The 27,559-nt window shown below is 37.0% G+C and overlaps 1 long non-coding RNA gene across 1 annotated transcript in view; it reads left to right on the forward strand.

The window, feature by feature from the left end:
• Window positions 1–5,096: 5,096 nt before the first annotated feature.
• LOC137500406 (uncharacterized) overlaps window positions 5,097–27,559 on the forward strand; it is a 132,086-nt gene continuing 109,623 nt past the window's right edge. The window contains exon 1 of the long non-coding RNA XR_011018030.1: window positions 5,097–5,327. This is a non-coding gene — a long non-coding RNA (uncharacterized lncRNA). The remainder of the gene's footprint in view (window positions 5,328–27,559) is intronic.

Consider the following 27,559-nt stretch of genomic DNA (forward strand, 5'->3'; position numbering starts at 1 on the left):
AGTTTTTAGATTTCACGTACCACTCATCCCACAGACTTCTTTGGCTGTCTATAATAGGGTTTCTTTAAAAGCTTTCCATACTGCATCAGCATTCTTCATATCTATAGTTCTGTCTGCCATCTCCTGTCGATTATGTACTTCAGCTGCATGCAGTTCTCTTTTAATCATTCCTTAAGTCTTGAACATTTATTCTGGAATACTACTTTAGTTCTACACTGCAGAATACTAGTACATATTGTACAGCATAACTCAGAGATGATGTATATCTGGAATAATACATGCGTTGCATACTCCTCTTTCATATGCAACAAATGTCATTTTGTGTATGGTTTTGCATGAAAAGAAAGTGTTTCCAGTCAATTGCTGGTCATCGATGCAGAATTTTACCGTGCTATAATCATTCCTATTTTGTGTACTGTAATCTCCGTGACTTCCCCATACAGCTTCAGTTGCTGCTTCATCACTGAATGTGCATTGCAATTTCCCATTACTACAATATGGTCATTATTGTCTTGCTTCAGCTGGTGTTCTGCAAAATGCAACTTTTCAAGCTCTTCCTTATCCTCAGTTGGAACATACATCTGGATCTATGAGACACTATTCAATTTATATAATTCTCGAGCTTACAGCTTCCCAGAATATTACTTTAGTGCTCAGTGCTTCTTTTAGGATGATACCAACTCTGGTGCTCTGATCTCTTCTTACTCCATAGTACTTCAGAGTATCCTTTCTGTATCTAAAGATTCCCTTTCTTTTTAGTTTCACTAATTCTACTAATTCCATTTTTAATGTCTTAAACTTTGTCTTCATGACCAGTAATTTGTGCTGTGTACTTAGTGCAAATTATACTTCACCACTTCATGTACTATTTCAGTTTGTTTTCCTGTCAGTGACGTGATATTCCATGTACCGATTATCATCGTCCTATTGTGCTTGGTTCGTTGTCTAGAAACCCGTCCACATTCTCTTTCATATTGTCTCTGAATAATTTAATCTCGCTCATGTAGGTTACTAGCCCTATGATGAGGCAGTCTGATGGAGGGGCTTCCTCCTTATAACCTCCTGACTTGCTGGGACTTTTCTTTCGGGGAATTCATTCTTAACCTTAGGGTGTTACCCTAACCACAAGGCAATCGTTATCAGTTCTTGTGCCTGCACAGCCATTGGACATTAATCTCATTCAGACCAATTGACCAGTCGTCCTTTCACTTGAGCCCAGTTTGCTGTAATATTTCAGGGTTCCTGTGGAGACTTCATAGCTACCATAGCGGTCTTGGGCCATGCATAGTCCTCACTGTACTTCACCCCTACAGGCAGTCCTTTACTTCAGGCTGTTGCCCGTCCCCCATGGCATCGATGAGGGGATGGATTTAGGAGACATATTGAACCTCTTTAGGCTTTTGCAATCGTGAAGTTACCAGTGTTTTGGCTCAGTGTGGTAGTGGGCTCATACTACGTGCTACGTCCTTGCATTACCCTGCAAAGCAAGCTTGCAGTAGTGTACTGAAGGTTCACTAGCCGCCAGCGTCTGCATGGTGTGGTCAGTCCAACTCGAGCCCACTGCCACACTGGGGTGAAATGCTGGTAATTTCATTAGTGAAAAAGCCTAAGAAAATGACTGCTAATTTTTTTTAAAAATATTTTTATTTTTATGCTGAAGACATTGTATAAACATCCAATATGCCTATAAATTATAACTCAAATTGGAAACCTCTTACGACGGCAGGTTAAAATGCCTCGCTATTATGCTAAACTTTAAATTGCCAAAGGGTTTTTTGGTTCATTAGGAACACTTTTAACACCTGCTTTTCACATCCAAGAATATCCAGGTAACATGATATACATGGGAGTTGCAAATTGTTGTTCCAAGGGGGAGGGGGTGAGGTTCAGCTTCATTATCATAATTGACAGGTGATAAAAACTGTTTCTGGAGAACCTGGGTTCAGTTTAGAGGTTTTATAAGTGCTGAAGGAAAAGGGGAATGACTGAAAAAAGTAATTGCTTAGGTTTCGGATTCTATTGGCATAACTTAAAATCAATACAAGATTTATTGCTCCACCTTCTCAATACTTAAAATCATACAACGTTTAACAAAACATCACAATATAATAGTGTCAGGTACTAGTTTCGGTCCATATCCCGGACCATCATCAGCCGAGCTGAAAAGACATAAACTAAATTAAAATGGATGAACATGAGGATGGATGGTAGTGGAATGACATACAAGTAAAAACCTTATACATAAGTTACAATAAATATGATCAGAATGTTAAAATTAACAAATAAATAAAATAATTGTGATGTTTAAAATTTCTTGATGCCAAAGTCTAGGTTGACGGTTGGACTCGTGTTGCACATTTGAATTCAAGTGAAGTCTTAGTTTTCTGGAAAGTTCTGAGGGCAAGTTCCACGATGGCGCAGAGGGAATTGTCCATTATGACCAATACGGACTTGATGAATTGAGAAAGCTGGACTTGTTCTATGTAGCTTAATCAAATCAAAGGAAGTCTCAATTCAGTCGGAACCCAAAGAACCTGAAGAACAAAATTAAAATTAACTCAGAAAATCTGATAGAGAAAGTACTAAGGAGGGGGGTGGGTGTGGGTGTGTGTGTTTTTTTTTTTTTCAAAACAAGTGCAAGGTGAGTACTCGTTATTTCTCACACACACACCCTCCTTAGTACTTTCTCTATCAGATTTTCCGAGTTAATTCTAATTTTGTTATTCAGGTTCTTTGGGTTCCGACTGAATTAAGACTTCCTTTAAACACAGCATTTGATTAAGCTACATAGAACAAGTCCAGCTTTCTCAATTCGTCAAGTCCATATTGGTCATATTGGACAATTCCCTCTGCACCATCGTGGAACTTGCCCTCAGAACTTTCCAGAAAACTAAGACTTCACTTGAATTCAAATGTGCAACACGAGTCCAACCGTCAACCTAGACTTTAGTATCAAGAAATTTTAAACATCACAATTATTTTATTTATTTGTTAATTTTAACATTCTGATCATATTTATTGTAACTTATGTATAAGGTTTTTACTTGTATGTCATTCCACTACCATCCATCCTCATGTTCATCCATTTTAATTTAGTTCATGTCTTTTACTTGCAATTTCGGCTTGGCTGATGATGGTCCAGGATATGGACCGAAACTAGTACCTGACACTATCATATTGTGATGTTTTATTAAACATTGTATGATTTTAAGTATTGAGAAGGTGGAGCAATAAATCTTGTATTCATTTTAAGTCAAGTCTTAACTCAATACGGAACCCAACCATGAAGTTTATTACTTTAAATTCTATTGGCATAGCCGACAACACTGTGGACAAGTAGGTACCATGCATTCCAACCTGCGTGTGAATGAAAGAGTGAGGAGTGTCCAAAGTGACCGCTCTGTATTTACTATGGGCAAATAGGTACTGCATTCCAGCATGCTTGTGAATGGAAGGTGATATTCTTTCACTGCCTCTCTCTTCCATGCAATGTTTCATGGAATGAAAATGAAAATCCACAGCCTGTTTCTAGTCATTTGACCGGGTCAGGAATGGAATGAAGCCCCCATCTAGCAGTGAGGATAGGAAATGTGCCGGCTGCCGAAGCCTGTCGCACTCCTCTGGGGCAATCATATTGGAGTGTGTTGCTGGAATGAAAGATGACAGGGAAAACTGGAGTACCCAGATAAAAACCTGTCCTGCCTCCACTTTGTCCAGTACAAATTTCGCATGGAGTGACCAGGGTATTCACCTCTGAGAGGCTCTTGCGCTGCCGCATGAACCACGGAGACTTCATGGAATGATATGTCATTATAAGATATTTACTATGTTGCAGGCCCGAGGTTTTTATTCATTTTTCTTGTGACAGTTGAAGATGATGATGCCACTCTAGCCTTGCAGATTTTGATTATACATCTGTTTGTCAACTTGTTCTGGAAAATCTTTCTGGGTGTATGGCGTCAATGGAACACAGTTTAGTCTCAAGCCTAGCAACTTGCCTCGGAAACTAGTAATACAGTTGTTGCAGTTTTTCACAAGGTTTGTACAGACATAAAAAATAAGGGAATTTAAAGTATGCTAAGTTAAGATACTGATTCTGGATTGCAGAAAAGACAGGGATTTTGACTTGTAACAAAATTAAGCACCTGTGAATAAATGAATAATCAAGATTCATGATGAAAATTCTCTATTGTCTACTGCTATTAGCTGGAACTGACCAATCTTTGGTAGATCAACATTTCATTTATTTGCTATTACAATTTAATGTTTTAGTAGTTGCCCAGAGCTGTAAGCAGATTGTAAATTGTGTTGTCCTTTGGTTCGTATTGGCTAGAAGAAACTGCCTTAAAAGGCAACGTTCTTAATTCACTAGTTTGACTATTCACATTTGTATTTTTTAATTGTTTTATTTGTTCCAGGCAACTAAAGAATAAAAATTATGGCTTCAAGGAAAACTTTAAGGGCTCTTCACTGAATTCTCAATTTACTGGCTGGTTATGTAAGGGAGTTATCGGTTTCAAGGCTTAATGTAAAAAAACTTGATCTATATAATATGGGGTGCCAAGCAGTCGTATCTCATTCAAAAGGTGAAATTCATGTGAACTTAATTCAAAATCAAGGTGTCCAATCATCCTTGAAGAACTTTTTTGTACAAATGGTAATGTTGCGAGTAAGAAAAAGTGTTGATGACAATGCTGGTGAAAAAGGACATGTTCACTTATAAGAGAGACATTCAAGTTGATGTTTCCATGTCGTCCAGTTGCCTCAACTGTTAAAATAGGGACAACAACTTTTTGTTTTTAGCTTCGATCATGAGGAAACATGGCATGGCAGATGACATGATCTCTGTCCACCGGAGGCAGACAACTGGTGTAAATACGACTGGGAGGAAAGGAACACACGTGGAATAGAATCATCATAGTTTGCCACTATAGATATAATAGAGACCCTTATCTTGCAGATCTCGATTTTCTGAAGAAATGCCTGCACAGTTTAACTCAGAATTCCAACGAATGTGTGAATAGGGTCATACGGGACAGACTACAAAAAACAGTTCTTATTGGGATTGATATGCTTCGTTTTAGTATGTTTGATTTTGTTGCATTCTTCAATTAGGGCAACATTACAAAATGAAGTTCTGGAGAAACTAGGGATGTGTGTAGGCTGTTAAACAGTAAATGCTCTGCTTTTTACAGACTTGGAGAGGCTAACATCATCAGAAAATCCTTGTAAAGACACCACAAGCAGTGCAAGAAACAGGAGGGGCACCAAGAGAAGGCTTCTAGATGAAATAGAAAAGGATGCAGATAATTCCATCTATGGATCAGGTATTCACCAATGTTAAAACTTTTAACCTGACTTTCCGTAATTTTTTTTTTTCTATTAAATAAACATTATCTCAAATGCAATGTGTTTTTATCCCTTGTTTAATAATGTGTGTTTTTACAGGTATGTTGTAGTATAGTATTTATATTTAACCTGTGTGTTGAATAGACTGAAGGCCTTATAAGTTACATTTAACTGAGTCGACACTGGAAGTATTAAATTATTTTCTAAGGAGGGTACATATTCTATAGCGTCAAATTATTTGATATATTATTTTTTTTCCTGTTTTTAGATTCTTCCTTCTTAATAAAAAAAAACTAACATTATCTCAGGAACTATTTCTAATATCATGAAATTTTCATGACTCCAGTGTAAGAGTATCTCATACATTCTGAAGCTCAAGAAGCAAACATATGTTAATATTTATGAGGTGGCTTGGAAAAATTTGTATGGAAATTTGCACAAAAAGTAGTCATTTTAAAAAGTAATATTTTCTGAACGGTGGACTTCCATTTAAATATCTTTTGCAGCAGTACTAAGGTAATATATATATCAGTAAAACTCAGAGGGACAGAGTCCGTAATGAGGAAATCCGCAAGCAGGCTCCAGTTGTAAGACTACAGGACAGAATAACAGCCCGGCGACTGAGATGGTGTGGACATATGCGATGCATAGGAGATACAGATTACCGAAAAAAATGTATGATCTAAAACTTTTTTTTTTTTCCCCATTTGCTTTACGTCGCACCGACACAGATATGTCTTATGGCGACGATGGGATTGGAAAGGCCTAGGAATGGGAAGGAAGCGGCCGTGGCCTTAATTAAGGTACAGCCCCAGCATTTGCCTGGTGTGAAAATTGGAAACCACGGAAAACCATCTTCAGGGCTGCCGACAGTGGGGTTCAAACCCACTATCTCCCGATTAGTGGATACTGACCGCACTTAAGCGACTGCCGCTATCGAGCTCGGTGATCTAAAACTTGAAGACAAAAGACCAAGAGGGCGACCAAGACTCGGGTATGAGGACATGGTGAAGATTGACACTCAACAGCGAGGACATAGTTACGAAAGCATCGAAGCAGAGAAGTTCAGAGACCGCAACTGGAGAAGCTTCAGTCGCCGACCCATCGCTTAAGATGGAACGATGTGGGATATGTATGTATGTATAACAGGTAAAAATATCAACTCTGCATCAAATAGTTTCTGAGAAAATGTTCCTTAAAGGTGATTTATTTTAACATCTTGAAGATAGGGCTTTCCGTGTACCCGTTTTCGTCATGTTAGTAGAAGTAGTGTGTGCACTGAATATTTCAGTAGTGTTCTTTTTTAATGGACTTGAGCATTCGATATTGGTAGTTCAACTTCAGGAATCCAGTATCGTAAAAAAAATTGTTCTTCAATCTTTAATGTATCGACTAAATATAAATTGCAGATTCTGGAAAAATCTACAGTAAAATATCACGGTAACGAACGTCAGTTTAACAAAATGTTCAGAATAGCGAAATGTTTTTTAGGCCCCTTCCCCTTTTATTGTGTGTTAAAATATTTCATTGTAACTAATTTTGAACTTTCAGTATAACAAATTAAGATGTAGCCTTTTTCTTCAAAATATAATTGAAATTCATCCTATTTTAATCACGGGGTATTTCGCACAACATGTCTCTATACAGCTAATACCAGACGGGACACTATACAAAACACAGGCGAAACTACTCGATTGCAAATGAGGGGAAGGTAAGCAAGCACATCATAATTCTGGCGAGCGGATTGCCTACCCAACAGCACGTGAAGATTATCTTATTCAATTTTGGTGTACCGGTACTGAACGTCATTACAGTAAAGCCTCGATAATTCAAAGTCGTTGGGATGTAAATATCGGACTTCAAATTAACTGTCAACTCGCAATTCAGAAATGCTTAACCTTGCTGCATTACAAAATATTCTAAGACCCGTTACTGCAAGCAATTAACCCGGATTCACAGTTTAAACCTTTCAAATGTTATTGAAAAAATCTATTTCCAAAATTTATTCAACTAACAAACGTAACCTCACGCGACAAAATAAAAACAAAGCATGATTCAGAGACTAGGAGAAATCTATGCTGGCTCTCGTGTGCAAGTGCTTTATTCATTGGATTACTGTATTGTATGCATTTTATATGCCCTGTACTTGCACGGAAAGTGTGCCTCGCCCTTAAAACGACTTGCCGAACTTTCCTATGACAAGGGGATAAAGTCTCTCACTTCCGTGTGCATTGCAACACAGTACAATGACCCCAACCCTTGTACGATTTCCCGGCTGGCACTTCTTCTCATTTAATAAATACAGTATTAAGTTTTTTATGTGTAAATTCATGTTGAAATAACGAAGATTCTTCAACAGGTTTAGCACTGGGTGAGTTCTTAAGAATCAACTTATTTCAGTATTGCAAGCTGTCCACTTCATGACCGTATCGATGAATTCAATCAACAAATTATTAAACAAAATTTAAAACACCACCTAATTGATACTTTATTTCTTGTCTTTGGGCAGAATTAGAAAAACATGATCATATACAGGACATGATTCGACCACTTAGTGGTCATCTTCAGCTGTCTTTAAAATACTGGTAGCTTAGATGAAACAATTCGATTAGTAAATACATTAAAAATCTTAAATTACTTTCCCATGCCTAAAGCGCTTGAAATTTTGGAGGGGAAAGGGGGGAATAAGTGGGGGGATTTTAGTGATGTGGTGTGTAAAAAGGTACTTAAATTACAATTCGTGTCTATGGTAATATTTTAAACAAATTTCTAATTGAACATATTTAAAAAGTCTTAAAACGTCTGTAATTGGGCACTTTTTGTAAAAACACAAGGTGGCTTGATCTTGCTTATGTTAAAATCAATGTGTATAACACATCGCTACAACACTAGGTGGTGTACACGAAAACAGTCCCAAGGCGGCAGAGTATACACATCATACCAGAAAGATCTTGAGGCAGGCTGTCCAAATCTGAAGACCACTATTTGATGCAACTTATTAGAGAAGTCACCATAGGACCATTGTATATTAACAGTTCAACACAACCTGGTACTAAAAATAAAAAGCAACTTTAAAGGAAGATAATCAACACAACAGACAATCAGTAAGAAACTTGAAGACTGTGCTTTCAAACCTAGGCGCTACCCTCATAGGAAGGGATATACGTTGCATATTCAAGTTCATGCCTATATCATGCGCAGGTATCAAAGTTTGTGTTGTCGCCTAACATTTTTATAACTAATATTCAGTGGCAGTTCTTGACAATTTACTCTGGCAGGGCTGAGCCACCATCTCTTCACCCTCCCTGATCGGTCCAGTTTTCACTGACCAGCTTTATGACTATATTTTTAGCTAATATATAATAATAGTAATCCAACGACATTGGCTGAATAGAAATCTGCTTCTAAATTAAACATGTAGCGAAAATTGGATAAAATCGCCTTGAAAAATACCGGGGTTGTCAGATGTATCTGTCTCATCGTGGCTCCTGAGTGCTAGTTCAAGCTACCCCACAGAATAACAGGATACAGTAGATTAACTAAGAATATATTGATTCTTCGAAACCTGTTCGTTTGATTGTTTAATTTTAAGTCTGTATGCACTGTCAGAAATCTACTCTACCAAGCATAGCAAATTCAGTACCTACCAGTGTTTTGTGTTTCTCGCTCATTTTATCTATTTTTACCTTTTCGCTAAGGTGCTTTATGTCTGAAAGCCAGCCTGACTGATGTCGCGACATTCATTGCCAAACAAGAGTAACAAAAGAGCACGTTCCTTATTTCACATCCGTTACAACCAGTCAGCGTGCTTATAAGATGACAGACTTAATTTTCTAGATTATGAATTTTCATTTCTATAACACTTCTGTTCTTGTACAGTATTTAAATTCATCCGAAGAGGTCCTAACTTCCTTAATTCTAGCCTATGTCCAGAACTTAAATACCTGCCACTTTAAACTCTGCTTACAGAATTCATTTTCTTTGTCCTACATTAAGGCCATAACATTTAGTTTTTAACTAGACAGGTAAACACTAAGCACATGAATGAAGATATATTTACGTGCTACTTAAATACTGAAGGTAGAATTTACATGACTATTTAAACTAGAATGGTACTGTTCTTTTATTTGTTGAACACTTGATTACTAAATTAACATTATTTTAAAATAAATTAATGTTATTTTCATCTAGGAAGAACCATAGGGTTTTAAAGTGGTGGAAGGGTGGAATTTCTCAAGCGTACAAGTTGGAATTTGTTATATATAATAACTAGCTCATAAAACCTGTGCTTCACTACGGGATTCTAAGAAAGACTGGCTTTGTGGTTAACTATAGCTAGTTAACTTAGGCCATTATAAAAATGTTAGTAGGAATGTAGGAATTAAAAGCAATGTTATCATATAAAATACTTTCTCAAATGAAAAACCGCACATTTTCTCACTTTTAACGAACAGTGCTACGATTGCAAGAAATCAGCTTCATTTTCAGTATCAAATTCTAATCACAAGGCTTACAATAATTGAAAATCATCCACCTTTTTGACACTTTTTATTTGCTTTTTTGTACATATTTCGTTCTTATTTGAGAACATCTTCAGCTGTTGCTTAGCTTAGGTGAATCACTGAGTTTTTAAGTGCATTATTTTCAGGTACGTTGTTTCTCTTAAAAACTATTTGAATATAAATTGAATTGAAATGAAATTTAAACTATGTGGTGGTTAAATGAGTGAAATGAGATGGATACATAGTTAACCTACTTAAAAACTATATCTATTCATTTGAATAGTTTTTGTTAAAATGTATGACTCCTTGTCACTGTTCTAAATATTGTGAATGTTCACTTCTTTCTCTCCTTCCAAGATGGCTGTGTTTGTTTTTAGCTTGCCGTTTGTTAATTTTAAAGGGAGCTTCGTCACAATTTCAAAAATGAAATAAGGAAAATAGGGATTTGCTTTTATGATGAAAACGTGTCTTTACAAGGTAACTTAGTGTATAAAATGGTTTCATACCTTACTGTTAAAATCCAATCCTACCGTGAGCTTGGAGGAGCTACGTTTGAAGCTGCTTTGCGTCTTGTATAATAATGATATGTGTGTTGTGATGTTTGCTCCGCCTTCTGGGAGGGCAAGGCTGTGGAGAGGGGAGGAGGCGTGTCGGTTACTGTCACAGCTTCGTCTTTAGAAGGGGTGGGGGGGAGTGGATGTGCGAAATGGCGGTGGCTCGTCTTGTTCATCCTTTTATTGTCTCTGTTGTTTGTTTTGCCTGAAGTTTGAAGAACTGATAATATCCCTTCAAATAAAGGGTTCCTATTGTCAGTTATATCATTCAGGTTATTGTCCTGATTACTTATTTGCTCTGAATAAATATATAAGTTTTCTAATGTATTTAGAAGAGCTCCTATTTTACACAATATAGTTAAATCCTGCTCTATAGTTGTGAACTGATGTCCGGTTGTACTCATGTGTTGGCCCATCGCGGAAATTTGTTGTGCCTTTCAGCGTTGACATGTCTAAGTATCTTGGCGTAAAACTGCGCCCTGTTTGCCCAACGTAAGTTTTTTCACATTGATGACATTTCAATTTGTAAACTCCTGATTCTGAATGTTTGTTTTTTCCTAGGGAATTAACAGTATTGTAATTAAAGAATTTTTGCTTTGTATTATTACTGGTTGAATACACGATTTTATAGTTATATTTTCTGAACAAATTCGTTACTGTATATAAGTTAGGGTTGTTGAACATGAACTTGGCGTATTTATCTTTCTTTTTTATTTCGGGTGTTAGATTGGTATGAAACTTCTGTTTGAATTTTCTGATTATTTTGTTTACCATATTTAGTCCAAAGTCGTTGTATTTGGCTTGTTTATGGATAAAGAGCGGTTCTTTTTCTCGTTCCGTGTGTGTAAGCGGTATATTAAATGCTCTATATATCCAACTGTAGTAAGCTGACCTTTTTTGTGATTCCGGATGCAATGAGTAGTTCTTTATTGTATTAGGACATGTATACAAATATTCCAGTGGATGAAACAATACAAATTATTAGGAAGAATCTAATAGAACACAAGCAACTCAGCCTACGAGAATTAGAAGATTTCATTAATATACTCAAATTCGTTACGAAACACAATTGTTTCACTTTCAATAAGAAGATATATAGACAGGAAGGCCTCCCTGTGGGAGCTCCCGCTTCGGCCATTTTAGCCAATATTTATCTCAGTTATCTCGAACATACTAAAATAATAGGACAAATAGAGGGTCTCAATTTATGGATACGCTTTGTAGACGACACTTTTGTAGTAATAGATCGTAGAGTGAACAACAGTGAAGATATCCTTAATAAATTAAATACATTGGATTCTAGAATAAAGTTTACAGTAGAAGAAGAAGAAGAAGAAAAAGAAGGTTCCATAAATTTTTTAGACACAAATATAACACGGTATGAGGAAGAGTTTGTTTTTAAGATACACAGAAAAACCACTTTTACTCCTAATGCAACTGTTCCCATTCATATATACCACTGGTATTTACTTCCTAGGAATTTAGCTTTAGTTTTACGCCCATTCTCAACCGAACGAACTGCGGAAGCTTACCGACTTAGTCTGGCATATTTATATCTGTGGATGGGAACGGTTCAGTACGTCTTAAAATAAATATCCTAAGTGATGTTATTCCCGGTAAGCATAATTGCGTTGTTGGTGAGTTTACCAGATAATTTAACCCAAATAACCACGAGCCACAGCTTATCCACTTTAATTCTGTAGTATATTAGAAATGTTTCTAAAACACCTCTTAAAATGTAATGGTGAAAATTGTAATTCATTACATACATTATAAAATATTTTAGGTTGTAGGCCTAACTCTTTATTGTAACTGCTCAAAATACATAAAGTGCAATGAATGCAAATAACTTATTTCTTCCAAAATAAATTCAAAATGATTTGTAGTTCTAATTTTTGTCAACAGAAAAATGTACAAAATTCCTAATGTATTGAAGAAGCTAGGTTTTAAAGTAGCATTCAGACTAAACAACACATTCCAAAAACAAATCAGTAAATTAAATGTAAATGAAAACCATTGTTCCAAATCAGAAATATATGAACTTAAATGCCAAGAAACAAATTGTAATGGATTTTTTTGTTGCTATAATGGAAATCGTTTCTCTTCAGTTTCGACTTAACCCATTAACGCCTGAATTATTTTTTTCTAAATTTTTATTTGTTTTTTACATTATTTTGACTCTAAGTAACACAAACACACTGAAAAAGAAATTTTTAATGTTATTCATCACTCAGTTTTGAAAATATTTGCCGTTACCATATGGCAACGCTAGGCGCTTCTACTACCTACTTATATTGGGTATCACCTTGATTAAAAATTTACACTCTGAATCATCAGCAGGCTACTATTCTACATTATGATTATTATTAAATGTAATACTACTAAAATTCAATAACAATTAGAACTTCACATTTGATATATTACACACATCACTTCTTTCTGTGTTTGTAAAACCACACGGTCTAGCCAGTATGAAAAGGAACAAAACAGTCGATGCACAATCCCACTCCACACTTCAAGCACATTGTCCTCACACTGGATTTACTGTTTTCATTAGCGCACCTTTTCCTCTTCTTTCCTTCTGTGTGCTGGACAAGGTGGTCAGTTTTATCAAGTCTTACAGAATCTGATATGCGGCCGCTAAGAGAGGTCCGTGAAACTGCTGGTCTTCCAGCTCCTTTTGGTACATTCTGGTATCTCTGGAGATAGATTGTAGCTATTTCTCTTTTGAAATCCAGCTGAGAAATTTTTTGTGTTCTCCCTTTATTGTATAAAATCCAGCTGTTTTGAACAGCCACATCTAGTATCCATGTGAACAAAGGCCAGTACCATTTTTTGCCTCGTATCCCAGTGCGATAGCAGGCAACATTCTGATCCATCTGGTCAGTGCCTCCCATAAAGGTGTTGTATTTGGCGACCAGCCTTGGCCTTGGAATCATTACAGTTCGCTTCTGCTGCTGTGAGTATCTCTTTACTTGACCGACTTCTTGTGCACCACATGAAGAAGAGATCATTGTTACCACGGAGTTATCCATCCACCGGACATAAAGCAGTCCATCATTCTTCTCTAATGCTGTCTCATAAGTCCCACGATCTTTTTTGGAAAATATTTGCTTGTTTTCCAGAGGACATCCTTTAGGAATTCGATTTTCTCGAACAGTACCAATGGCAGAATAGCCACAATACTTGAGAAATGAGAAAAGTCGTGCACTAGAAAATAAATTGTCCATGAAGAAGGTGTAGCTTAGTTCTCTTTTCTCATCTGGAACTTCCTCAAGCAAAACAAGTAGGGGACTTGCAGTCCTACCAAATAACTTGTCATAGTCAGCATTCGATTTTGGTCCTTTACCCTGGTACAACTCAAAATTCACTAAATATCCGTCCTTGGTGTTCAGGCTCCAGATCTTGTATCCAAATCTAATGGGCTTACCACGAATGAATTGTTTGCACCCATGGCGGCCAAAATATTTCACCATACATTCATCAAATGATAGATGTTCCTCGGGTATGAAATTATCAATACATCTCTTCTTTAACTTTTCCATTATAGGCCTTATTTTCCATGCCTTATCATTAGGGTCAATTCTAGAGTTGTCTGCAAAGTGCAGAAACCTACAGATTTGAAGAAATCGGTCTCTTCTCATTGACCGAGAAACTGCCAGGTTTTTCAAGTCATCATTCGAATCCCAGAAGTGCCTTTTAGAAGGCATGTTATTGTAGCCACTAACATATAGAATGGCAATGAAACAGCGTATTTCTTCTGCTGTTATCTTTGGGTCCAGATAATTCAAAAATAATGCATAGCGTCTGGTTTCCTCCACTAAATGTTCTATGAATTCTTCGTCTATAAACAATTCAAAAATTTCAATTACTGACAAGTGTTCATATCTTGAATAATCTGGAAGGGGGAATGCAGTAAGTTTTTCAATGTCAAAATCAGCTCCTTTCTCCCATCGCGTGTCGGATGTTTCCCTCTCAGCGACCCATTTGATAACATTTTCAGATATTGGGGTAGATATAATTTCACGTGAAGCTGCCCCGAGTGTGGGTGGCTGTACCGATGGGCTGTACTCGTTTTCGTCCACACCTATTCTTTCTTCGTTGGATAACTTTATTTCAGCGTTAGCCAGTAATTGACGAGACGTCAGGTTGTCAGCTAATCCACCTTCATCCTCATTTCCAGAATCCTCATCTGTGTCTATATTTGGTATTGGTGGTTCAATAAACACATCACAGTCAATATCATCATTGTAAATGATGTCCAGTGCTTCAGCAAGTGAAAACCCGCTCCTAAAACAATAAAGCAAAATATACCTTTTACTGAGTATAAACGCCTAGCGTTACCATATGGTAAACTTGAAATTCGGAAGCCATAACTTCCACATGTTTTGAGTAAAATCATTTGTTATGGTCATAGAATGTATATTACACTATACAAATAAGTATAACACCAAAAAATAATCCATGTAATCATTATAAGTTTATAAAAATGCACTTACTCGAAGCGGATGTCCATTTTTGCTGCACATTCAGCGATAGCAATTTTTGAACTGTCTGTATGTTATTATTGTAACAAACAAATCAATGAGCGCTACATTGTCGTAAGCGCGGTTCCCTTATAGAGCGATAAGCAGTGGTACCAATCCTCCAGCACAACTGTTGAAAGTACAGTAACAGCTTTAATAATGTATTACATGTGTTACCATATGGTAACGCTAGGCGTTAATGGGTTAATTTATAAATGCAGTGCTCTTCAGTCAGTCAAAACTCAGTATTACATAAATTTAGAAAATACCTGAAAAAGATGTTTTTGCTGCTGTTTGGGTCATCAGTCATAGACTAGTTTGATGCAGCTTTCCATCCCACTCTACCCTGTGCTAAACTTTTCATTTCTACGTAACTACTACATCTATTGTGGTCTGTTTGCCATATTTATACCTTGGTCTATCCCTGCCATTTTCACCACCTACACCTCCTTCATAAACTAACTGTTCGGGGGAGTTGGCCGTGCGGTTAGGGCCACGAAGCTGTGAGCTTGCATCCGGAAGATAGTGGGTTTGAACCCCACTGTCCGCAGTCTGAAGATGGTTTTCCGTGGTTTCCCATTTTCACACTGGGCAAATGCTGGGGCTGTACCTTAATTAAGGCCGCGGCTGCTTCCTTCCCACTCCTAAACATTTCCTATCCCATTGTCGCCAAAAGACCTATCTGTGTCGGTGCGATGTAAAGCAAATAGCAAAAAAAAAAAAAAAAAAATCTGAACAAATCCTGGGTATCTTATGATTAGGGCCCGGATTTTTAAAAAATGCATATGCAATTGCATATTTTGACATATTTTGGGGGTTAGTGCATATTCTAAACGTAACAGCATATTCCGGTATATAATGTCTGAATTTAAGGATAATTACAAGAACTACTAAAAGAAATCTGTTTTGTACATCCCTAGCTAGTTGCCTATTTTATGTGCATCCCTCACTAGTTGGTATTTTTTGACTGTCTGTGTAACGGCACTTTACTTTCACAACTGACAATGGCAACAGATAGCTTAGGTGTGGGTAGGCAGGCTGGACTTCCCTGAATTCCTTTCTCTACCACAGCAGATAATAATCTCAGGGGGCTGGGCACTTGGTCAGGACAGAAGTATCTTCAGTTCACTAGTTACGTTCCATTTTAATGCCCTGCATCTCATTTCTAAAAGTGTTAGTTTTTAAAAAATGCCTAAGGAAAAGAGCAGCAGAAGAGATTTACTAAATTAGTAGGTGTCGGGTAATAGAGACTATTCAACAGATGGTGTCATCGGGTACTGTCAAGTTTGTTCAAAGGAAGTGAAATGTGAAAGGAAATTTCAGCTTGAACAGCATTCAAAAACAACTGCACATATTAAAGCAAAGGAGGAGAAGAACATCACACCACAACAACTACTTCTTACACAGGTAAAGCCCAAGTCCTGTAGTCTTAATACATTTTCAAATGATCTTTGTAGGGCTTTCGTATGCAGCAACATTCCATAGAATATATTAAACAATCCAATTCTGCGATCACTTCTCGAGAAATATTGCGTAAATCAAAAAATACCAGATGAATCAACTCTTGGGAAAAATTACGTACCTCCGCTATATGAATCTACCCTGGAATTGATCCGTTCTGATATCGGAAGGAACTGTGTCTGGATGTCGGTGGATGAGACAACGGACTCGTGTGGCCGTTACATAGCAAATTTCGTGGTTGGTAAATTACATCCAGACGAACCCGGTAAGCCACATCTTCTTGCTTGTAAAGTACTAGAGAAAACCAACCATAGCACAAAAGTAAGATTTGTAAATGATTCTCTGCGACTATTGTGGCCATCTGAAATTGAGACTAATTGTTGTAAAGTGCTTGTACTGTTCACAGATGCAGCTTCGTATATGTTGAAAGCAGCAAAGGCCCTTCAAGTATTTTATCCAAAACTCATACACATGACCTGTTTAGCGCACGGATTTCACCGCATTGCAGAAGAAATATGCGCACAGTTTCCAGCTGTTAACAATTTAATTGGATGTGGGAAGAAACTTTTTCTGAAATCACCAGCTCGTGTCCAGCTCTACAAAGATTGTCTATCTGAAGTTCCTTTGCTACCTGAACCTGTCCTGACTAGGTGGGGGACATGGTTATCTGCAGTATCATTTTATCAGGAACATTTTAATGAAGTGAAAGAAGTGGTTACAAAACTTGAAGATGAACATATTGCGTGTGTCCGTGATGCAAAAGTTGTGTTTGAAACCGCTACTGTTTATCAAGATGTGAATTTCATTCATGCACATTTTTCTAAACTTCCAAAAGCCATTGAGAGCTTAGAATCTTCTGGTACTCCCCTCCATGAATCACTTGATCTCGTTGAAAAAGCTGCATCTTCGTTGAATTACGCTCCAGGCGAAATTGGAGAGAAGATTAAATGCAAGTTAGAAAAGGTGTTGAATTCGAACCCAGGACTGAAGAAGATTAAGTTAATTAGTCAATACTTGAGTGGAACTAGGGTATCCTTGCCAGATATATGCTCCGAAACGTTGGTTCCCATGTATAAGTACTGTCCAATTCCGTCAGTTGATGTACAACGATCATTTTCAGCCTATAAACTCATTTCGACGGACAACAGACATAGTTTGTCTCCAGAAAACATTGAAAGACTACTAGTTACCTATTGTGATGCTTCTTTTTGCAATAAATGGTACCTGTAAATAGGTAAGTGAATGAAATTGCATGTTTTTAAGAGCATATTTCCTTATTTTCCGTGCATATATTGGAACTTTTTAGTGCATATTTGCATGCATATTTTCAGTTTTTTAGTGCATATAAATCCGGGCCCTACTTATGATATGTCCTATCATTCTGTCTCTTCTTCTGACATTTTGCCAAATCATTCACCTCTCACCAATTCAATTCAGTATCTCTTCATTCGTGATTTAGTCGGGCTGAGTGACTCAGACTAAGGTGCTGCCTTCTGACCCCAACTTGGCAGGTTTGATCCTGGCTCAGTCTCCAGTTGTATTTGCTTAAATATGTCAGAGGGGCTGCCTGGCTGAGGCGGTAAATGCATGCTCAATTCACCTGGTAAGATGTGGGTTCGATTCCCCGTCAGGAAGTCGAAAAATTTAAGAAACTAGATTTCCACTTCCGGAGGTGCACATGGCCCTGAGGTTCACTCAGTCTACAACAAAAATGAGTACCAGGTTAATTCCTGGGGGCAAAGGCGACCGGGCTTAGAGCTTGCCACTACCCCATGAAGTGCCGAAGTTACGGATAGTGGGAGCCCTTACCTTGCACCCCCTCCAATGGCCTTCATGGCCTGTACGAAGATGACTTTTTTGACGAATACATCAGCCTCATGTCGGTGGATTTACTGGCACTTGAAAGAACTCCTGCCGGGCTAAATATCGGCACCTCAGTGTCTCCGAAAACCATAAAAGTAGTTAGTGGGACGTAAAGCCAGTAACATTATTATTATTATTATTATTATTATTATTATTATTATTATTGTCATTATTATGAAATTTGTGACTCGTTCTACCCATCTCACCTTCGGCATTCTTCTGAAACAAAAGTTTCTATTCTCTTTCTGAGCTAGTTATCGTCCATGTTTCACTTCCATAAAATGCCATGCTCCTGACGAAAGTCTTCAACATATTTCAAATTCTAACGTGTCCACAAAGATGCACACAGAATGCTGTCAGTTGGTACAGTTATTTATTCACATCTATTTACAAATTAAATGCACATAACCTTAATCACTGTATCACTTCACTCCAAGAACATCAACAAAGCTGCCATTTTGCAAATTGCCTATCATAGCACATAGAACCTTGAAACACAGGTGAAACAGTTGCCTACAGACTGCCTACATCAGCATGTCAGTTAACCACAACACGTGTTCACCAGTGAAACTCCTACTAAACAATAACTCGCCATTACCATCAAGATCGCCTCGATATGTACCTGCCTGGCCAGGCTTCTAGAAAGATACATCACCAAAATAACTTCTCGTACATTCTCGAGTGCCTAACAACATGATTATAATGTACAGAATATTCTACCATCATCTAGTGCCTTTCTAGAAGTTACAGTGTGTTTCAAAATACCGTAGTGGATTACAAATTACAGTAGAAATCCGCTAGAGCAAGTACGGCATATAACGAGAACCCCGCTATAACGACAATTTTTGACGGTTCCTTCCAAATTCCTATATTAAAACTGTGTATTATCCTTTGGTTGCAGTGACGCATCCGTTATTACGAGCGATTTTTTTCGTTACCGATATATATGCACCCCAGCGATTATGTTGCATGCGATCGATCTCCTTTGGTATGATTTCCTCACTATGTCCACTAGCGAGTTCTTTCGTCAAAGGCGATGTCAGAGTCGATTAGTAATACCCGTCAACTGCTGTTCAGTAAAGAAAATTCTAAATGAAAGAGACCTTTTTGCGTAATAAATGCGTAAATGTGTCCAATAACAGTTGTTAACTCGTTAAAAATAAAGGCTGAGGAAACGATTGCTTAATTTTAATGCTAAGTACTGCAATTAATTAAGGATGGAATACACCTCAGGATATGGCAGCGTGCATCATTGATTTCAGAGTTTGGTTTCTAATTTCTCGCGTCTGTTTAATTTCAGAAAGGCTATTATCATATAAATTTATAGCAAGAAGGGTATTTTCTACTGGCGCTAGAAACACGTAAGTATTCACGATAAATGTAGTACGGTTAAGTTAGGTTACGCTGCTTGAATAAGCAAACTGAAATGTTTGCCACAAACTGCGATTAATCATCTTCGGTATGGTATAGTTTTCTCGCTATGTGTATTTGCGAGCTCTCTCGTCGACATTCGAAGACGATGTTAGAGTTGAGTAGTAATACCCGTCGGCTGCTGTTTTCTAAAGGAAATTTGAAATGAAAGAGGATAACACATTTTCGTAATAAATGAGTAAATAACGTGGCTGATAGTAGTAGTTAACTCTTTAAAAATAAAGGCTGAAGTAAACGGTTTCTTAATTTTAATGTTATATACTGAAATTAAGTAAGGATGTGACACACCTCTAGATATGGCAGAGTACATCACTGATTTCAGAGGATTATATTTTCTCGCGTCTAGTTAAATTTCGAAATGGCTATTCCCATGTAAATTTTAGTGAGGAAGTTATCATTTCTCTACATGCGTTTGAAATATGTTTTCATGATGCATATACAGTTAGTTTAGGTGACTCTATTTGAAGAAGAAAACGGAAATGTTTGCCACACAAGTCTCTGGAGTGATACCTTATTTTTCCGAATCTAAGACGACAATTTTTTCCTCAGAATATCACGTGAAATATCAAGGGTGGTCTTGCATTCGTGGCCTTGGCAACTACCGTAGTAACCACGGTGCTACTTTTCACATACACCCATGAGTGCAAATAAATAAATAAACAATAAACGACCGTCTCTTTATTATACATCGCTAGCCCGCGGCGACCGGTTGTTCAGTGCCTATGTGTAACGTCGCTGGATCTCGGGAAATAGTGAAGAGAGAATGACATTATATTAGCCTCTTTACACAATTGTTTCTCAAATCTGCAGAATGGCATAAAATAATACAAGCCTTCGAATTCTTTGAAAGGCCATGGCTACTCACTAGCCGAGTTGTAAGGTGTCCACTGTACTTGACTCTTAGTAAAATTTTTATAGATAGCAGGAATATTTTAATGATGGATCGTCACACTGTAAAGGTACGTGGAACGGGTATTGCCGGCAAATTTTCAATGGGTGCTCATCGATATTATGATAGTTTTGAGTTAATGGTTATTAAACACTCGAAAATGTAGAATAATCGTGCAACTGAAAGCAAATACGGCATAGGCCTAACTAAAGCCAATATTCGCCATTAGCGTGAAGACAAGGCTAGCTTAAAAATGCGTACTGCACAAAAAATTCATTCAGTAGTCCGCAACATGGACACTTTAAAGAAGTTGCAGATGAAATTGTGAGGTATGTGACAAAAAAATGCAAGGGCGGAATTGTCATACCACGGTGCAATAAATTCGTTCGTTGACCTTCAACGTCTACGATTAGGCCTATACATCGCTAGTTGCTGAAGTTGGCCGAAGCTGGCAAGTGAGACGTGCGTATAACGGCGGCCAGTTATATTTGACGCTGATTGAAAGTAATAGTTTTATAGTAAGCAAGAATATTTTCCTGATGGATTGTCGTATTGTAGAGACACGTGAAATAGGTATTGCCGGCAAATTTTTAACAGGTTATCTTCGATGTTATGATGCCAATTATAAGTTAATGGTTATTAAACTCGCTGAAATAGAGAATAATTGTGCAGTCGAAAAATAATACACCATAACTAAAGCCAATGTTGAGCGTCTAAAAATAGTCTAAAATGTGTACTGTATAAGAAAGGCATTCATATGATTTTACGTCCGACTCGTTGGCTGAATGGTCAGCGTACTGGCCTTCGGTTCAGAGGGTCCCGGGTTCGATTCCCGGCTGGGTCGGGGAATTTAACCTTAATTGGTTAATTCCAGTGGCCCGGGGGTTGGGTGTTTGTGCTGTCCTCAACATCCCTGCAACTCACACACCACACATAACACTATCCTCCACCACAATAACACGCAGTTACCTACACATGGCAGATGCCGCCCACCCTCATCGGAGGGTCTGCCTTACAAGGGCTGCACCCGGCTAGCAATAGCCACGCAAAATTATTATTATATATGATTTTACAAAGCACTTTTTAAGACTGATATAAATATTTTGAAGGGAAATGGTGGGGGCATCTTGGATCGGAGCAATACGGTACAATAATTTTTCAGAATGGAATTTTACACACACTTTCACGTAATATCAGATTTTGAAAAATAACAAACAAGTAAGCCGTAGAGTGGATATTGTCCGTGAAATGCAAGTTTTGTGCAAGCTGACTGTCATTTCATACCGATTTTAATGTGTATGGGAGTTTCGTTTTTTTACAAAGAATCGGATATAATGATAATACGTTATAGCGAGTAGATTTTTCGCTGTTGTGAATTCTTGCTATAACAGACTTCAACTGTACATATACAGGTAAGAATAAATTATATAATATTAATTTACAGGTATTTACATTAACTGAACTCATATAAATACCTACAACACATGTTTCATGACATAACCTCACACACAATACGATCATTCGACTACATAAATAGTAATACACTAAATGGATGTACATCACAAGTCATAATAATAATCGTAAAATAATAACAATAATAATTTGAGCTCAATACTTGCATTATTTACCCATGGGTGAGAGAATATTTTTTTACAAGTTTTATCTGTTTATCACACTTGCATCAATTCCTGTATCATTCTTGGAAGTGAGCAAATTTCTTTTATTAACAGACACATTCTTTTTGTGCTAGTCACTATTTTATGTCCTCCTTACTTCTGCCATTGTTAGTTATTCTACTACCCAAGTATCAATATTCATCTACTTCCTTTAAGACTTCATTTCCTAATCTTATATACCCTGCACCACCTGACTTCATTCGACTGCATTCCATTACTTTTGTTTTGGACTTATTCATTTTCATCTTGTACTCCTTCTCCAAGACTGTGCCCATACCATTCAGCAATTTCTCCAGATTATGTTCAGATTCAGACAGAATAACAATAACAATCTCTCCAAGTTTTGATTTCCTTTATTGCCTGTTCTATGTAAACAAAAGGAGAGGTTACAAACTGCAGCCTTGCCTCGCTCCTTTCAGGATTGCTGCTTATTATTCATAGCCTTTGATTCTTATTGCTGCAGAACTGGCCGTTCTATTTCAAGAAAAGTATTTCCAATTGAGACTCCAAGCAGTCTGTGGGCTGAGCATTCAAAAACGGGTTTTATTTAAGAATTAATTATATTATAAGATTAATAATAAAAATTGTGTGGCCTCAGGTACTGTGTGCAAGAATGTTAATTTGACGCCATCAATTTAAACATTCTGTTTTACTCTAGGCCTTCTAGATGGCAGAATATACTGAATCTCTCTCTTTCGGCATCTTTGGCTGAGTTTTGGTAAATTTTGTCGGGTCAGCACCAAATGTCACAGAGATCATTTACATACCAACCAGTGGCAGCTCGTGGGGTGTAAGTTTGGTGCAACCTAACATGCGTGCATGTGCAGGAAACGTGTACATTTTGAATTGGTGTGTTGGATAATCTAGCTACGAGGAAATCAGGTATCTGGGTGATGCTTTGGGAAGATAATGGCCTACAAATCATCTGCTGTGTAATTTTCATGCATTTACTTTAAAAAGCACAATGTAACTATAAAATTAACTAAAAAAGCAAATATTACTCACATTCAGTAACATCTATTGCTTGTATGTTCAATCTATTATTCGGTCCTTTGAAGCAGTGAACTTGTTAATGATGCCATTGTAAAAGGGCATTGTCTCCATCCATTCATTGAGCAATGACCTCTGGAGAGATATGGTTGCCAGTGCAGTCAGCTTCTCCTGGGATATTGCATTCCTTAAGTGGTTTTTTTTTTTTTCCACTTAAGGCATGAAAAACTTCTTCCTACTGAGGAGCTGGTTGGCATATAGTAAGTATTAAACAAAATAATTTATACACTTCTTTGAACACGTCCTTGAATTCATTTTTATTGGGCGACAGAATTATTTCCTATAAAAATAAATGTTATTTCTCTTCCACCTATTCAATACAATCAATCATAAAATCAAAGTTTAATCCTGATTAAAATATGAAATGGTACATGTTTCGCCCCTTTTAAAGGGCATCATCAGTCCTAGAGTAAAACCAAACCAGGCACCTATTTGAAATTTAACCTATGACTATTAAAAGAATTATTGGGTACATATGAGTTTAACTTAATATCTAGTCGTTATGTCAGGAACTAAATTAGATGAGGGAAGCATTAACATGTTGATGACCAAGGCCATAGTCAATTGTAAGATATGACTTAATTTAACTAAATGGTACAAATGACAATGATGAGTTATGATCCAATTTAAAATATTTTATAAGATTTATTGAGGGAATACATTCCAATGCAATGAAGTTTCACATAATATTTAACCATATACTACGTTCTTGTGTTGGTTCGTATTTTAAAGGAGTTGAATAAGTTCGTGTTTTTATCTTGCAACTTGTGGAGATGAAAGTTACTTTTTTGTTACAGTTCTAGTTGAAAACTATTATTGAACTTTTAAAATGGTGACAACTTGATGAATTTGTTATAGTGTCATTGGGCCATCTTCTTATGTTGTACTCTATTACTTTGTTGTTGGTGTGCTTTGCAGTTGTGGCATTCTGACATTAGCTTGTTGGTCGAATTGGTGGAAGAGAAATAAATTTTATATGAATTACTTTCAATACGGATTTCACAATGATTCTTATAACTTGTAAGAATTATTTCCTCCAACTGGTATTTTTGTAGGTAGATTCAGAATATATAAACTGAAGTTCATCTTTTAACCTGTGTCTGTATCAAATATCGTGGGATAAGATACTTCTAAGTTCTCTAGAGCTTTGGAGGGAGGATTTTAGAAAATTCTTCAGACTTAAAGCTATCTCCTAAGAAAAGAAATTGGAGCTTCTGCATATCTTGAAGTCTTGTATTAATTTCTACTGAGACTAAATCCAATATCTGAAAATAAAGTATTCGATACCTAAGAAAAATTTCATTTTCTGTTTTAAAACCAAAATGTCTTTTTAGTTCACTATTGGTTTTCTTCTCAGCCGTATGAAAATAGGTTTTAAATGTTTCTTCATCCCTTTTACCCGGTATCATTTGTCGCGTGGTGCTTATTTTTGAGAGACAGAAGTAAACATCCAGAGACAACTTTTGGAGCATGTTAAATAATACATTAGCAAGCTCAAAAATGTCATTGAATACTATTGATAAAAATGTGAACTGAAAGCTATTGAAGTTATTAGACAACCCCTCTGATTGACAAATGTTTTTTCGTCTGACTGAGGATCAAGATAGGAAAACTTAAAACGGTCCACCTTTTCAATACAAAATTGTTATAGTTTATTACAACATATATTTACATTTGGAACTAGTTTCGACGCTGTTAGGCGTCATCTTCAGCCAAAATGTGGGAAATAGGCTAGCATGTAGACATTTATATTACACAAGGCGTTATATTAAACAATACACATCTTGCAAGGAGATAAAAACAGGGACAAATATAGAAACAAATGAATCGTTGAGAAAGCAAAAGTTATACATATTAAAAATAACCTTAACCACACATCTTGTAGTGCGAAAATATTCGCCTTGAATGATTCCTGAATAGTGAGTCATTGCTTATAGTAGTGGCCGTTTGAGTGGGCTTTCTATAGATACTATATGTGAACGAAGAGGGGTGCCTATTGATTGTTAGGTCTAGGAAGTTGATGGAGTTGTTTATCTCTGATTCTAAGGTAAATTTAATGTGATCAATGGTATTATGGTTTTTGAGGGTGGAAGGCACGTCTAAGGAGCGTTCATCTAGGATTATAAATGTGTCATCTACGTACCTCGCCCAGAATTGGATATTAGCAAATTTGATGTTATTGTCGATGGCGGTGTGCTCTAGGAAATCAAGGTAGATCTCTGCTAAAATTCCTGAGGCTGGTATCTATAGAAAGCCCACTCAAACGGCCACTACTATAAAAAATGACTCACTATTCAGGAATCATTCAAGGCGAATATTTTCGCACTACAAGATGTGTGGTTAAGGTTATTTTTAATATGTATAACTTTTGCTTTCTCAACGATTCATTTGTTTCTATATTTGTCCCTGTTTTTATCTCCTTGCAAGATGTGTATTGTTTAATATAACGCCTTGTGTAATATAAATGTCTACATGCTAGCCTATTTCCCACATTTTGGCTGAAGATGACGCCTAACAGCGTCGAAACTAGTTCCAAATGTAAATATATGTTGTAATAAACTATAACAATTTTGTATTGAAAAGGTGGACTGTTTTAAGTTTTCCTATCTTCCATTCTCAGTTCAATACGGACAAAAATGAAATTCTTCGATTTAAATGACTGAGGATCATACATAAGTCTTTCAAAAAATTATTTCAATCCCTCCCACTCCTCAACAACCACGTTTAAAAGTTTCCCATGTGATGACCAACGTGTATCCACACCTAATAGTATTTGTTTCGTAATTACTGAATCAGCGGAAAAACTTCTTTTGGCTGATTAATGAAAAAATGAAGGAATAATGCCAAGACTCACAAAACAAATTACGGCACTCTGATATGTTGCTAATACTTTGCTTTACTACTAGCTTTAATCTGTGTGCCAAACAATGTACAAATAATGCTTGAGGGGCATTTTCCTTGACCTTAGTTTGAAGACCTTGACCTGCCTTGACACTAGATCCGTTATAACACTGGGTAATCAGTTTAGTTTTGTAGGGAAATTCATTCAAAACAGTCTGCAGCAAGTTGAATAAAGCAATCGCCGAACAGTCCGAACTAACGTCATAAAAACCAAGAAAGCATTCGTGGGTAATATACCGAAGTATCACTGAACATTTTGATTTCTTTGTTTTATCAGTTGTATCGTCGACCTGAACTGAAAAGAAAGAATTTTCTAAAATTTCTTTTTTCACAGCATCGCTAATGAAGGTGAAGCTGCAGTCTATTCACTCACATTGTATCGTTTTTGATTCTCCGCTAAAAACGTTCTTTATGGAAGCATAATGTAGTTGCATATCTAATGAACTGCTGTAAACTAGAAGTTTCAACACTTCATTGAAATTCCCTCTATTTAAGGCCTCTAAATAGCATTTCCTGCTTAAATTAAATAAAACTGCTTTGATCGGTAATCACATGAAAAGTCTGTTAAGCCTCACATTCTCATTAAATTTTGTGATGTATAGGCAAGCATTTTCTCTTAAAGCATCAGCAATATGATTCTTATTCTTTTTAAGTTCTTTAAAATCCATTTTGGAAAGATCTAGTAAAACAGGACATATTTTCAAAGCCTATGTGATTCCAGACTCTCTGCTTCACTCTAACAATAAGACAAGGCCAACAAAAGAGTTTCTGACCGGCGAGTTGGCCGTGTGCGAAGAGGCGCACGGCTGTGAGCTTGCATCTGGGAGATAGTAGGTTCGAATCCCACTATCGGCAGCCCTGAAAATGGTTTACCGTGGTTTCCCATTTTCACACCAGGCAAATGCTGGGGCTGTACCTTAATTATGGCCACGGCCGCTTCCTTCCAACTCCTAGGCCTTTCCTAACCCATCGTCGCCATAAGACCTATCTGTGTCGGCGTGACGTAAAGCCCCTAGCAAAAAAAAAAAAAAAAGGAGTTTCTGCAAATAGGGACTACTGCATAATCATGGATAACTACTACACAAAAATACCTGGAAATTTTGTGTGTGCATCTTTCTGGAGGCAGAACCAGTTATTTTCTGATAAGTTAAAACTGGTTGGGGATGTTTGCCTGATATTTTTTTTTATCTTCCTCCTTCCATTTCAAAAACGGAGTTTCTCCTAAAATACAAACTAAATCCATGGAGGATTCCGTGTTAAAACATGCCTTAAAGGGAACACTATCTATCACACTATAAGAAAAGATTTATATACAGTACTATATATAAGTATGACCTCGCACGCTACATATTTACAT

Source organism: Anabrus simplex, chromosome 4, assembly GCF_040414725.1.
Source record: "Anabrus simplex isolate iqAnaSimp1 chromosome 4, ASM4041472v1, whole genome shotgun sequence".
Taxonomy (NCBI): Eukaryota; Metazoa; Arthropoda; class Insecta; order Orthoptera; family Tettigoniidae; genus Anabrus; species Anabrus simplex.